Raw genomic sequence first — 15,006 nt, 5'->3', positions numbered from 1 at the left:
ACAGAGAGAGACAGACAGACAGAGACAGACAGACAGAGAGAGACAGACAGAGAGAGACAGACAGAGAGAGACAGACAGAGAGAGACAGACAGAGAGAGACAGACAGAGAGAGACAGATAGAGAGAGAGACAGAAAAAGAGAGACACACAGAAAAAGAGAGACACAGAAAAAGAGAGACACACAAAAATGAGAGACACACAAAAATGAGAGACACACAAAAATGAGAGACACACAAAAATGAGAGACACAGAACACACACAGAGAGAATGAGAGACAAAGACAGAGAGAGGGCGAGGGCGACACAGGGAGAGGGCGACAGGGAGAAGGCGAGGGCGACACAGGGAGAGGGTGACACTCACAGACACACACTCACTCTCACTCACTCAGACACTCACAGACACGCAGACACTCACGCAGAGACACACTCACGCAGAAGACTCACAGACACACACTCAGAGACACTCACTCACACACACACACACAGACACACACACACACAGACAGGCAGGCACACACACAGGCACACAGACAGGCACACACACAGGCACACTGACAGACACACAGGCACACTCACAGACACACAGGCACACTCACAGACACACAGGCACACTCACAGACACACAGGCACACTCACAGACACACAGGCACACTCACAGACACACAGGCACACTGACAGACACACAGGCACACTGACAGACACACAGGCACACTCACAGACACACAGGCACACTCACAGACACACAGGCACACTCACAGACACACAGGCACACTGACAGACACACACACACACACACACACAGGCACACTGACAGGCACACTCACAGACACACAGGCACACTCACAGACACACAGGCACACTGACAGACACACAGACACACTCACAGACACACAGGCACACTGACAGACACACAGGCACACTGACAGACACACAGGCACACTCACAGACACACAGGCACACAGGCACACTCACAGACACACAGGCACACTCACAGACACACACACACACAGGCACACTGACAGGCACACAGGCACACTCACAGACACACAGGCACACTGACAGACACACAGGCACACTGACAGACACACAGGCACACTGACAGACACACAGACACACAGGCACACTGACAGACACACAGGCACACTGACAGACACACAGGCACACTCACAGACACACAGGCACACAGGCACACTCACAGACACACAGGCACACTGACAGACACACAGGCACACTGACAGACACACAGGCACACTCACAGACACACAGGCACACAGGCACACTCACAGACACACAGGCACACTGACAGACACACACACACACAGGCACACTGACAGGCACACTCACAGACACACAGGCACACTCACAGACACACAGGCACACTCATAGACACACAGGCACACTGACAGACACACAGACACACAGGCACACTCACAGACACACAGGCACACTGACAGACACACAGGCACACTCACAGGCACACAGGCACACTCACAGGCACACTCACAGACACACAGGCACACTCACAGACACACAGGCACACTCACAGGCACACTCACAGACACACTCACAGACACACTCACAGACACTCAGTCTGTCACTCACACACTCACCGGGTCACACGTGGCAGCAGTGGGGTCTCCGCACGGCAGTGGGCCCTCTCCAAGACATGGGACACACAGCGCAGCGTGGGCCTCAGCAGCAGCAGCAGCAGCAGCAGCAGGTCCCCCCAGGTCCCGTCCCCCCCCCCCCAGAAGTGGCCGACGCCGCAGCATGCTCCCCGGACACCCCCGGGCAGCAAGCGAGGATCGGGGGCATGTGATTAGGGGGAGATCATGGGCAGGAGGCGGACTGGCGCAGGAGGCGCGCACGGGGGAAGCTGGGTTGGCACTTCCCCCTCCGTCCCACGTGGGGAGCGGAGGGTGCGGGGGGGCTGGATCGCGCGCTTGTTTTGGGCTTCCCCCTCCGTCCCACGTGGGGAGTGGGGGGGGGAGGGATGCGGGGGATTCTGGGTTGCTGGGGGGAACAGGCAGCGCAAATGGCAGGACACTCGGCTTGCCCTGTGCACGCGCGCCGGGACCACAGGATTTGCCGCCATTTTTTTTAACTTTTTTTTTAACCCAATCAGGGAGGGGGATTATTTATTTATTTATTTAAAAAAAAAAAATAGGCACGAGCAGGGGAATTCATTGAGCTGCAGCACGGGTCGCCAGCTGCCTAAATCCACTCGCAACAGGCGACAGGTTATCATTATTTGTCGAGCACTGTATATATATATATATATATATATATATATATATATACATATACACCAAGAATAAGTGTATTTCCTGCTTTATTTTCTCACTTTTCCAAGCTTGCCACTTTGAGAAAGTCACCCGTGAGTGACGAAACGCGTCAGGGAGCGTCATTACGTCAGACGCATTGACACTGACGTCATCACCGCGCGCTGGAATTGACTGATCCGCGCGATTTCTGCAGAGGCTTGTATTACACGGAGCCACTTTCCAGGACTCTATTACATTTCTACAGAGGATACTTGCCCTGGACATTTATTGGGACGTTTATCCTGATACTGCAAGACCGGAATTACCCCGAGACGCTGCAGATACTTACCGGATGGTGGTGATTATATCATGCAATGCCTGATTTTATTGTACTTTTGTAAGTGCATTTCTTATCCCCTTACCCCCCCCCCCCCTCATTAAATTTACTATTTTACGCTATGGGCGTGCGCTCTCTCTTCCTTTTTTCTTTTAGAATCCCTGTGGATTTTCCAAGCTTGCCACTGGCTATTGAGTTTCCATACTAATGGCGATGCATTGCTTGCACATTTAGGTTCATAGACACAGTCAGTAAAACATGACACCTGTAAATTGTTGGTCAAACATTTAACCTACAGATTTAGCTGTCCTTACTGTTTTTGGCACCACAACTAAAACTCTGTAAAACTGTGGTGCTGGGGGAGCTGGCAGGTGAGGGGGGGGGTTCATTCCTTTCAATGGGACCCCTCACAGTGTTAATCCTACAGGGCTGCAATCGGTGCGGTATTAATATATATGAAATAACACATTTTCTTTCAAATGAGATTGTAAGCTCTTCGGGGCAGGGACTCCTTTTCCTAAATGTCACTTTTATGTCTGAAGCACTTCTTGCCATTATATGTTATTTGTATTATTTGTTATTTATATGATTATGTCACATGTATTACTGCTGTGAAGCTCTAAGTACCTTAATGGCGCTATATAAATAAAGACATACATACATACATATCTCAGAGTGACTGCCAGCTAGCTTTTAAAAACTGTTGTAAAGTTTACCGAATGTATTTCTATTCAATGCATGTTTTTTTTAAATTTTTATGGTAATCAGCATAATTCCTATATATAAAATACTTAATTAGAACACAAATCTTCGAGAATATTTTTTGATAATGTAGGATTATGTGTAAAGCTCTAAAATGTAATTTAGAATATGTATCCCGTAATACTAAGGTATCCGCCAGGATAAGCAAGCCCTAATGGGAAGTAGCTATCAGAGGAATAAGGGATGTAATGGATGATGATACATGCTTTAAATGTATATAATGGTGTTGTCAGTTTTCTCCCTTTTCAGTGTCATTTAATGTCCAAGGTCAGAGCTGCCACTAATCATTATCCTAAGAAAAGTGTGTCAAATATATCCAATTTGAACAAATAAAATGAGTGCATTTGACACAGTCAGCAATGGATGGAATAGTAAATCAGTGATATGCCAAATGGCTTTAATACCGTTTGCTTCTCATATGCTTGATGCATGAAGGGACATTCCAGCAATTTAAACAGGCCCTTATTGAATATGCTAGGAAGCCATCATTTCCTGGTGAAGATGTAGGCTCCATTAAATTGGAGCCTAAAGGGTTTAAATCTTCCCAAGCAAGGGGAAAGCAGCTTCACAGCATACAGGCATACCCCGCATTAACGTACGCAATGGGACCGGAGCATGTATGTAAAGCGAAAATGTACTTAAAGTGAAGCACTACCTTTTCCCACTTATCGATGCATGTACTGTACGGCAATCGTTATATACGTGCATAACTGATGTAAATAACGCATGTGTAACAGGCTCTATAGTCTCCCCGCTTGCGCACAGCTTTGGTACAGGTAGGGAGCCGGTATTGCTGTTCAGGACGTGATGACAGGCGCATGCGTGAGCTGCCGTTTGCCTATTGGGCGATATGTACTTACTCGCGAGTGTACTTAAAGTGAGTGTACTTAAAGCGGGGTATGCCTGTATTGAACTATTACTAAACAATCTATAATCTGAATTCTGCAGGCGCTATGTTATAATAGCAATATTTAGAACATACTATCAAAGCATGCAAACAGGCTACTAAGATTACATAATTATGAACTCTAAAACAATACTAATTCTAAGGTGGGGGGGGATTAAATCAATGTACGCAGGTGAAACTGAGATGTAACATATTTTCAACCCTATTTTTATATTTCTAATGAGTAGATATTCTAACTACAACCATTATGAGAGAACAAATGCAGGTTTTATTGTTATGGAGTGTCTGACATTAAAGTGATAAATAATATAATACAAAAATTAGCTCATACAGTTTTCTCTGAGGTAACATATGTGTTTGTGCACTGGCAGAAATTACATTTACGATTCATGTTGGTTGTTTCTGAATGCATTGAAACAAATATAAAATACTTTGTCAATAATCCTTATTGATGTTTTGTCTTCCCAGTTGGTTATTTCTGGATGCTTAAAATACATAGTGGAAGATAACTATGTCTTCCTTAGAACTTTATTTGTGATTTTGATTTAGAAACTAGAAATAGGTAGTGATTATAAAGGCAAAATGAAGTAAAAGGAACCAAATAACATACAAAAAAAATTCTGTCAGTATCAGTATGTCAGCACACATTTTTATTACTGGCTTGCAATGAACAGTATGTGTGCTTGTGAGAGTCAACATGTTGTATTGTGTGGCAAATATAAAATGGATAAGACAGTCTACTTTGCCTAATGTATATTCAAGAATCCAAATCCTATTCGAGTACGGTAATACATCTGATAAGAAAATTGTGCATTTCGATTAATTCAAACCCTATTTGATTATGGTAAGAAATCTGAAAATGTAAAAAAAAAAATGCATATCAATATTTGCTGAAAACCTTGTTGATCTTCAAGACCTGAAAATAAATATACAGCCCTGTAAAGACTCACACATTAGGCCTCTGCCTCTCAATCTCACGTAGCATGAGGTAAATATCATGCTACCGGGAGACTCTGAAACAGAGTCCAAAACCCTGCCTCCCACCCCACCCCCTTTGATTCTAACTTTGCCCGCTCATTTCACACCCCTGCGCCTCACATCATAACCCCAACTCCCAACAGACGTTAGAACACTTCTTCCAGATGTCTCATGGAAATCTACTGCATGTGTGAGGCCCCTTCTCATGTTCAGGAGTGTGGGACCGTTCTGTTCTAATAATTTCATATTACTAGAACCAGATTTCAAAATCATGAATAACTTTAACAGCTTTGGTACCAGAGCTTTGAACAGCACTTCATTGAAGACATCTTCAGTAATTCATTCTTCAAACATACAAGTAAAAGAATGTATAGATTCCACTCTGATCTATTAATATATTACGGTTGATAAAGTGTTTCAACCAGCTGCCAGGGGCTAAAAGGGCCCAAGGCCAGCATTCTTTTAGTTTAGAGAGCTTGTTCCAGAAAAGTAGCACTTGTAGAAGTGTTTAAAGGACTTTGTCCTTCCTGTGCTCATTCTACTATTCCGGATGAGGAGTAGATAGTTTATTAGAAAAGCAGTCTTTCCACTTTGAAGCAAATATTTCCAGTGTACTGTATCTATTGTCATGTAATAATAATTGTAAAAATATATTTTGTCTATACTGTTGCAAAAAGTAAAATAAATGTTTAGCTTTCACTTTGTATTCAATCTGGTAATTTCACTCGTGAAATTGTACTATCTTGTTTTGTAAAACTATGCGTACAGTAAATTAGTTGGGATATATATATATATATATATATATATATATATATATATATATATATATATATATATATACAAATGTAAATACAACTGTAGGCTCATCTGCATGTCTTAGGCAGGTCTGCAACCCCGCCTTTCACCATTATCACCCAGCACACAGCAGTTCCATTGCAACAAGGGATATATATATATATATATATATATATATATATATATATATATATATATATATATATATATATATATATATACAGACATACACACACACAGACACACATACATACAAATACACATGTATATATATAATCCGGAAATAATTGGACACTGATACAAGTTTTGTTATTTCGACCAAAATACATTCGAGTTACAGTTGAATAATGAATGTGGGCTTAACGTGCAGTCTATCAGCTTTCATTTGAGGGTATTCACATCCAAATTGGAGGAAGGGTTTAGGAATTACATCTCTTTAATATGTAACCCCCTCTTTTTAAAGGGACCAAAAGTAATTGGACAATTGACTCGAAAGCTGTTTCATGGACAGGTGTGGGCTATTCCTTCATTATTTCAGGTAAAAGGTCTGGAGTTGATTCCAGGTGTGGCATTCGCATTTGGAAGCTGTTGCTGTGAACCCACAACATGCGGTCAAAGGAGCTCTCAATGCAAGTGAAACAGTGCATCCTTAGGCTGCAAAAAAAAGAAAAGAAAGAGAGATTGCAGGAACATTAGGAGTGGCTAAATCAACAGTTTGGTACATTCTGAGAAAAAAAAGAACGCACTGGTGAGCTCTGCAACACGAAAAAGCCTGGACGTCTATGGAAGATAACAGTGGTGGATCCTTTCCATGGTAAAGAAAAACCCCTTCACAACACCTTGCCAAGTGAAGAACACTCTCCAGGAGGTAGGCATATCATTATCCAAGTCTACCATAAAGAAGAAGACTTCACGAGAGCAAATACAGAGGGTTTGCCACAAGGTGCAAACCATTCATAAGCCTCAAGAATAGAAAGGCCAGATTAGACTTTGCCAAACAATATCTAAACAAGCCATCCCAACATTCTTTGGACAAATGAAACCAAGATCAACCTGTACCAGAAAGATGGGAAGAAAAAAGTATGGAGAAGGCTTGGAACGGCTCATGATCCAAAGCATATCACATCATCTGTAAAACAGCAGTCCAGCAAGATCAAAAGGAATCTGTATGAGGTAACATCATGAAAGTAAGTTCGATGTGCTGGAATCTGGAATCCCGATTCCGGACAGTTAAGAGATCCAATAGCAGGGTTCCTGGTCCCATCAAAATGAGCGAGTGGTCAATCTGCTGCGTATAAAGCGGAGGAAGGAGGGAGAATGCCCTGATGCACGGTTCCCCGAGAGGTGCCATCAGAACAAGCCTCATGGTGAATCATGTGTCAGGGCATTTTAATGTGCTGTCTTTACTTGTGAGTGTTACAGCCTATATGAGCCTAAGTGAACAAGGTATATGTCCTGCACGTCTATAGGGATCTGTCTGGATACCAAGATTACAGACGGACCATGTGATATTTTGCCTCACCTAAGATGGCTGCTGACAGGAAGTCAGGACAAGGGATCTGTCTGGATACTAATTTGGCCAACAGACCATGTCATATTTTGCCTCACCTTAGATGGCTGCAGACAGGAAGTCAGTGTCTCTCTGATCCTCTATTGCATGCAGTTGGCTCTGGCCTTTTAATAGCAGGCCAGCTCTCTGTCTGTGTACGTGCAAAGTACTCTGTTACTTGTTCCAGCTTGAGCTCTGCCTTTGCTCCTGCGATTGCCTGTGTTTGAAATTCTGCTTGGACCTGTCTACCCCTGCCTTAAATCAACATCCACTGTGTTTTTAATAATGACATTTACCATATATACTGAGGGTGACTGTTCTCTTTACCATACAAGGGTTTATTTATAAAATCATTAAAGTAGAATCACAGTTTATCCATATGTGTCAAAAAAGTTTCAGACCCACTAACTCCTCGGATAATCATTTACTTAGTTGTTAATCATAATCATGTACTTACATTGGTTCAATGTATCAGTCAATCTCAAAGCCCTTAATACCAGTCTCTGCTTTTTAAAATAAATGAACCAATGGTGTTTGAGAGGTGCCTTTATATGTTCATCATGATGTGGATTAGTAATTTGACTCCTGACGAAGCTTTTGCCTAAGCAAAATGTGTTGATTCTTTAAGAGGAAGCACCCGATTGGGGAAAGGAACTTTTGCCAAGGCTTACTAGGCTTCCAGGTGGCTGCTGCCGGAAGCAACTCCAGCTGGCATCTAACAGCTTATTCCTTCGGTGTGACGGAAGCGGTGAGATCGCAGCTTCACAGAGATTCTGTTTTTACTCAACCACGATTTAAAGAACAGCCTAAATGTGAGTGTGCATTTGTGAGGCTTGTGTTTTTTCATTATAAAGTTTTATACATATATTATTGCACATATTTATACTCACCTGGTATGTGAGTATAACATTTGGAGGTTTAGTATATGTACATTTCCATACTACTGTATGGTCTATTTCTGTTTCTTTTTTCATATATTTTGATGCCCTCTGCTTGCTCACCTCTTTGGAATTTCCCCTGCCTGCCGCCTGCCTCGACCCTGGAAACAGACCTGACTTGTCCTGCATCCTAGGCCTCTGATCCCAGGCCAAGGTCGGTGTACTACTTCCTATCCCTGCCCTGTGGGTCCGTATCCTGTTGTGCAGTCAGCAACGTTACACGTTGCACAAGCCACACAATGGACCCCACAGACGTAGTGAACACTGTGATTCATCAAGGCAGCTCCTGGAAGCCCATGCCACCTGCCTGGCTATGTTGGATCAAAAACTGGACTCAATTTCCTCTATGCTGCAAACCCTGTGCAGTCACCTTAGTACCCCCAGGGTAACTCCGTCTATGCCCGCGCCTTTAGGTGCTGAAGTCGCACCAGTACCTGTGGTCTTAAAGGAACCCCCGGATCCCTACTCCTGTTCACTATGGAGGGCTTCATTTGACTTGCACAGGATTCCTGAACCTGTGCTAGGTGCAGTTTGACACACAAACGCCATCCTTCTCTACCCACCAATCTCGGGTGGCAAATATCTTTTCTCTCCTCATGGATTAAGCCTTACCTTGGGCGTCCCTTTATGAAAAAGGTTCTCTCTTGTTGGATGTCTCCATCGCCTTCATGCAAACTTTCCGGACGACCTTCAATACCCCCAGTCGTGCGGCTTCTGCTGAATTTGCACTCCTGCAGATTAAACAAGGCTCTTGCACCATGAGACATTATGCATTTGAGTTTAGGACTCTGGCAGTGGAGACCATTTGGAACGAGGGGGCTTTGGAGGCCGCTTTCCATCAAGGCATTGAGGATAGACTGAAGGACAGATTACAATATAGGGACCTGTCTGCTGATCTAAAAGACCTGATCACCCTTTGCATTTCCCTTGATCTTCGGATGAGGGAGAGATATCAGGAGCAGGATCATTCTCACAGGTTCCGGTCTACTATGTTGGTCCCACCTCTCAAGGTTTCCTCCCAATGAAGCTTCAGAAGAACCGACAGAGCCTATGTAGTTGGGAAATATGCAGCTCACTGAACGGGAGAAGCAGCACCGTTGCTCCTTGGGATTGTGCCTCTACTGTGGCAAAAAGGGCCACATGGTATGAGCCATTCCTACACATTCACAACTGACCTTATAGCACTCTACCAGCTCAGGGATGCCTTGTGGAAAAGCTACAAAGTAACTGGCTCTACCAAGGATCTCAGTCACTACAGATGCATGCGGAACATGTGCACAAGGCAAACAAGGCATGCAAAAGCACAATATTACTCTGACAATCTCCACCAAAATACATCAAACCCAGCTAACTTCTGGAAGGTTATCAACAATATATTCCAGCCTCCTAACCATCAACAACCAAATAATATCACTAAGGGGGATATTACTCTGACAAACCCCACTGACATTGCAAATGCATTCAATGATTACTTTGTGGGGTGTGCCACTAACTTATTAGCGAAACGCAGCACAATCTCCAAACATGAATCTCATCCTGGGAGTATCCCTACAGTCCCACCCCCTCCCAACACTGCCCACAATTTACAATTTAGCCCAGTATCTGAAGAGGAGATTACACAAGCGCTCCTCAAACTAAAACTAAGCAGCCAATGTGGACCCGACTTACTACAATCTAGGTTCCTACGACTTAGTGCCCCAGCCATTGCCAAACCAATTGCGTCCATAGTCAACTCTATCCTGTCTGCAGGCCATATCCCTAAGACCTGGAAAACTGCCAGAGTTGTCCCAATCTTCAAAAGTGGGGCCAAAAACACTGTCTCAAACTACAGGCCAATCTCACTTCTCCCAATTCTATCCAAAGTTATGGAAAAATGTGTCCACTCCCAATTAAGCGATTTCTTCACCAAGACAAATTTCCCTAGCCAATTCCAGTCTGGGTTTCGTCCCAAACACTCCACCGTAACTACCCTGCTAAAAGTTTGCAATGAAATCCAGTGTGGAATGGAACGGGGACAACTCACTGGTGCAGTATTCCTAGATTTTGCAAAGGCTTTTGACACAGTTGATCATGTTATCCTGCTTAACAAACTCCAGAGCTCTGGAATAGGGAAACATGCTTTAAACTGGTTTCAGTCCTACCTATCAGGAAGATCCCAACATGTGTCCATCTCAGGCTCTAACTCCAAACCCCTGGATATCACCAGGGGTGTCCCGCAAGGCTCTGTTCGGGGCCCCCTACTCTTCTCAGTGTTCATTAATGATCTTCCCACAGCTTGTAAGGAAGCCTCAATACACATGTATGCAGATGACACAATCCTATATGCACACAGCCATAGCCTCTCTGACCTTCAACACATACTTCAGTCTGACTTATTGAGACTCGAAAACTGGATTTCCCAAATCAAACTGTTTTTAAACACTGACAAGACTGTAACAATGGTATTTGGGACCAAAACTAAATTTATAAAGCTTCCAGTGACTGAGCTCCTGATTAGAACGAATGCTAACACCACCCTAACACCTGTCACTAGTTTTAAATACCTGGGCTTATGGTTTGACTCCCACTTAATATTCGGGATGCACATTGATACCCTGACAACCAAGACCTATGCCAAACTAGGGGTACTTTACAGGAACAAATCCTCCCAAGTCTCCTGGACAGAAAGCGTATTGCACAGCAGATGCTAATGCCAATTATTGACTATGGAGACATAGTATATGGCTCGGCTCCTCAAACCCACCTTAGCAAACTTGACACCCTCTACAATTCAATTTGTCGTTTTGTTCTCCAATGCAACTACAACACACATCACTGCGAAATGCTCAAAGAACTAGATTGGTCATCACTAGAGTCTAGGCGCAAAGTTCACCTTTCCTGTCTCACCCTCAAATACTTTCTGGGCAAGCTACCCAGCTACCTGAACAAGCTCCTCACCCCTACCACATGCAGCACCTATCACCTGAGATCAGACTCAAAAAGACTATTCATGGTCCCAAGGCTCAACAAAGTATCCGGACGTTCCTCCTTCTCCTTCCGTGCACCCCAAAACTGGAACAACCTACCAGAGACTCTCATATCCACCACTAGCTTAAGTTCTTTCAAATCTAAGGCTGTCTCACACTTTAATCTGGTCTGTAACTGTTTCATACGCTCATAATATATATTTTCTTTAACTGTGCATGCAATGTCTTGTATATAATGTATACCTTGTTCATTTATGTAACTGTACTTGTAACCATGTATTATTTGTCTTACTCTGTGCCCAGGACATACTTGAAAACGAGAGGTAACTCTCAATGTATTACTTCCTGGTAAAATATTTTATAAATAAATAAATAATAAATTGGGAAAATGCCAGTGCCCAGTGCAAATAGGGGAGTTTCCTTGGGGCATCTGCACCCTCTCCCCATCTCCCAGTTGCCTGATCATTCCCATTTGTCTATCTTGGCAGGATCATTCTGTTATAACCTAGGACTTCATGGACTCTGGAGCCACCGGTATATTTGTGGATAGAGCCTTCGCTCAGTGACTCAAGATTCCTCTCCAAAGTAAGGATGTGCCTTTGGGTATCTTCTCCATTGTTGGTAGACCGTTTGGATTTGGGGTAGTTTCGCAAGAGACAACTCAACTCAAAGCCACGATCAGTGTTCTGCACCACAAATAATTCCAGCTGGACGTTATCCATTATCCTACCATCGATGTTGTTCTAGGGCAGGGCTGCACAACATACGGCCCGCGGGCCCATGCGGCCCGCCGGGGCACACCGTGCGGCCCGCGATGGACCCCGTTCAACCCCCCTTCTTTACACCCCCTTATTTACCCCCCCTTCTCTCGTAGGGAAAGGACGCGTTCCAGTAGGAGCGCGCTCCAGCAGTGTCTGTGTGCGGGACTGCGCGCTCTCACCTAACCACCTAACCTCCTCCCTCCTCCAGCATGGGGACGCGCTCTAGCAGTGTAGCGCGACGTGGATCTTCCGGGTCTGCTGCTAGAGCGCTCTTCCCTGCCGCCGCAGGTAAGCAGGGGCTGCTGACATGGGAGGGGGGCTGCGGGGCTGCTGATATGGGAGGGGGCTGCGGGGCTGCTGACATGTGAGGGGGTTCTGCAGGGCTGCTGACATGAGAGGGGGGCTGTGGGGGTGCTGAAATGGGAGGGAGGCTGCTGACATGGGAGGGGGGCTGCTGACATGGGAGGGGGGCTGCTGACATGGGAGGGGGGCTGCTGACATGGGTGGGGGGCTGCTGACATGGGAGGGGGGTGGGGGGCTGCTGACATGGGTGGGGGGCTGCTGACATGGGTGGGGGGCTGCTGACATGGGAGGGGGGCTGCTGACATGGGTGGGGGCTGCTTACATGTGTGGGGGGCTGCTGACATGGGAGGGGGGCTGCTGACATGGGAGGGGGGTGGGGGGCTGCTGACATGGGTGGGGGGCTGCTGACATGGTTGGGGGTGGGGGGCTGCTGACATGGAATGGGCTGGGGGGGCTGCTAACATGGGAGGGGGGTGGGGGGCTGCTGACATGGAATGGGCTGGGGGGGCTGCTGACATGGGAGGGGGTGGGGGGCTGCTGACATGGGAGGGGGGTGGGGGGCTGCTGAAATGGAAGGGGCTGGGGGGGACTGCTGAAATGGGCTGGGGGGCTGCTGCTATGGGCTGTGAGGCCTGACTATGTTTTCCTTGGGAGGGGGGAGAGTGGTGTGAGTTGCAGGGGGGTGGGGGGAGAGGGATGTGAGTTGCAGGGGGGACGACAGTGATGTGAGTTGCAGGGGGAAGAGTGATGTGAGTTGCAGGGGGGGGAGAGTGATGTGAGTTGCAGGGGTGGAGAGTGATGTGAGTTGCAGGGGGTGGGAGAGTGATGTGGGTTGCGGGGGGGGGAGAGTGATGTGAGTGGCAGGGGGGGAGAGTGATGTGAGTTGCAGGGGGGGAGAGTGATGTGAGTTGCATGGGGGGAGAGTGATGTGAGTTGCAGAGGGGGGGAGAGTGATGTGAGTTGCAGGGGGGAGTGATGTGAGTTTCAAGGGGGGGGAGGGATGTGAGTTTCAGGATGGGGGAGTGATGTGAGTTTCAGGATGGGGGAGTGATGTGAGTTTCAGGGGGGGAGAGTGATGTGAGTTTCATGGAGGGGGGAGAGTGATGTGAGTTTTAGGGGGGGAGAGTGATGTGAGTTTCAGGGGGGGAGAGTGATGTGAGTTTAAGGGGGGGGAGTGATGTGAGTTTCATGGAGGGGGGAGAGTGATGTTAGTTTCAGGGGGGGGGGGAGAGTGATGTGAGTTTCAGGGGGGGGAGAGTGAAAGGGTATGGTCCTGAGGAGAGGAGTTGGATAAAGACTCAGGATCTTCATGCCCCAACCCAGGTCAAGGCTTTCCACCATCGTCATCCAGATAAACCAGGACATGATCGCCCCTGAGGAGGGGGGGATACTATAAGGGATCTGTCTGGATACCAAGATGGCCAATTGAGCATGTCATATTTTGTCTCACGTAAGATAGATGCCGACAGGAAGTCAACATTTCTCAGAGCCTCTATTGCCTGCAGTTGATTCTGGCCTTTTAATAGCAGGAAGTTGCTCTCTGTCTTTGTTCATGCAAAGTACTCTGTTACTTGTTCCTGCTTGAGCTCTGCTTTTGCTCCTGCGATTGCCTGCCTTTGTTTGAACTTCTGCTTGGACCTGTCTACCCCTGCCTGCTGCCTGCTGCCTGCATCGACCCTGAAACAGGACCTGACTACCCCTGCTTCCCAGGCCCCTGATCCCAGGCCAAAGTCAATATACAACTCTCTACCTCTGCCCGGTGGGTCGGTATCCTGTTTTGCAGTCAGCAATGTTACACGTTGCACGGGCCACACAGTGGACCCACAGAGGTAGCAAACCTCCTGGGAGCCTATGCCACTCACCTGGCTATGTGTAACAAGTGCTCACTACAAACAGGATGGGACTGCAGGGCTGAGGTGGGGATGTTAGAGTACACCAACCAACAACCGTGCAACCACATCTGGATTGCAGAGTCGTAGTCATGTAGCTGGGTCAGGTTAGGAGAAGTCAGATTAGTCATGGTAGTCGTAGATTGAAGAATCGGATGGTCGTTGTGCGTAGCCGGGGTCCAGGAGTAGAGAGGTTAGAATGGTCATGTGTGTAGCCAAGGTCCAGGGGTCAGAGAAGGTAGAAGTCTGGGTACAAGCTGAGGTCTGAGGAAACAGGTAAACAAGGCAGAATACAAGAGCAAATAGCAGGGAAGCAGGCTGCTAGTGGCAAGCACTTGAAACATAAAAGAGGTTTATGCTCAGCCAATTTGCCTCATGGGTGGCTGAGCATATAAGGAGCAGGAAGCCATGAAAAGGCTCCTCCAGGCTGTGAGTCATGCATAATTAGATGTAGACTGTCCACTGATATTCAGGGGCAGGGTGTATCACAGCTGTGGAGCAATTGGCAGCATTAACCACTCGAGTGCCCCTGGTATTGTGGTGCCGAAATGAAGTGGTA

General features: G+C 46.3%; 1 protein-coding gene across 4 annotated transcripts in view; it reads left to right on the top strand.

Annotated features, from left to right (window-relative positions):
- SEMA5A (semaphorin 5A) overlaps positions 1-15,006 on the top strand; it is a 795,598-nt gene that overhangs the window by 124,116 nt on the left and 656,476 nt on the right. Inside the window, exon 1 of one of the 4 annotated variants that reach the window (XM_075586194.1) lies at positions 12,059-12,079. The exons of the other annotated variants lie outside the window; for them this stretch is intronic. The gene's annotated coding sequence lies outside the window, so the exon portion shown is untranslated. Of the gene's footprint in view, positions 1-12,058; positions 12,080-15,006 lie in introns of those variants that run through there. 4 annotated transcript variants of the gene reach the window in all.

Source organism: Ascaphus truei, chromosome 2 (genome assembly GCF_040206685.1).
Source record: "Ascaphus truei isolate aAscTru1 chromosome 2, aAscTru1.hap1, whole genome shotgun sequence".
Classification (NCBI taxonomy): Eukaryota; Metazoa; Chordata; class Amphibia; order Anura; family Ascaphidae; genus Ascaphus; species Ascaphus truei.
This window is presented reverse-complemented; position numbering and strand designations above follow the sequence as displayed.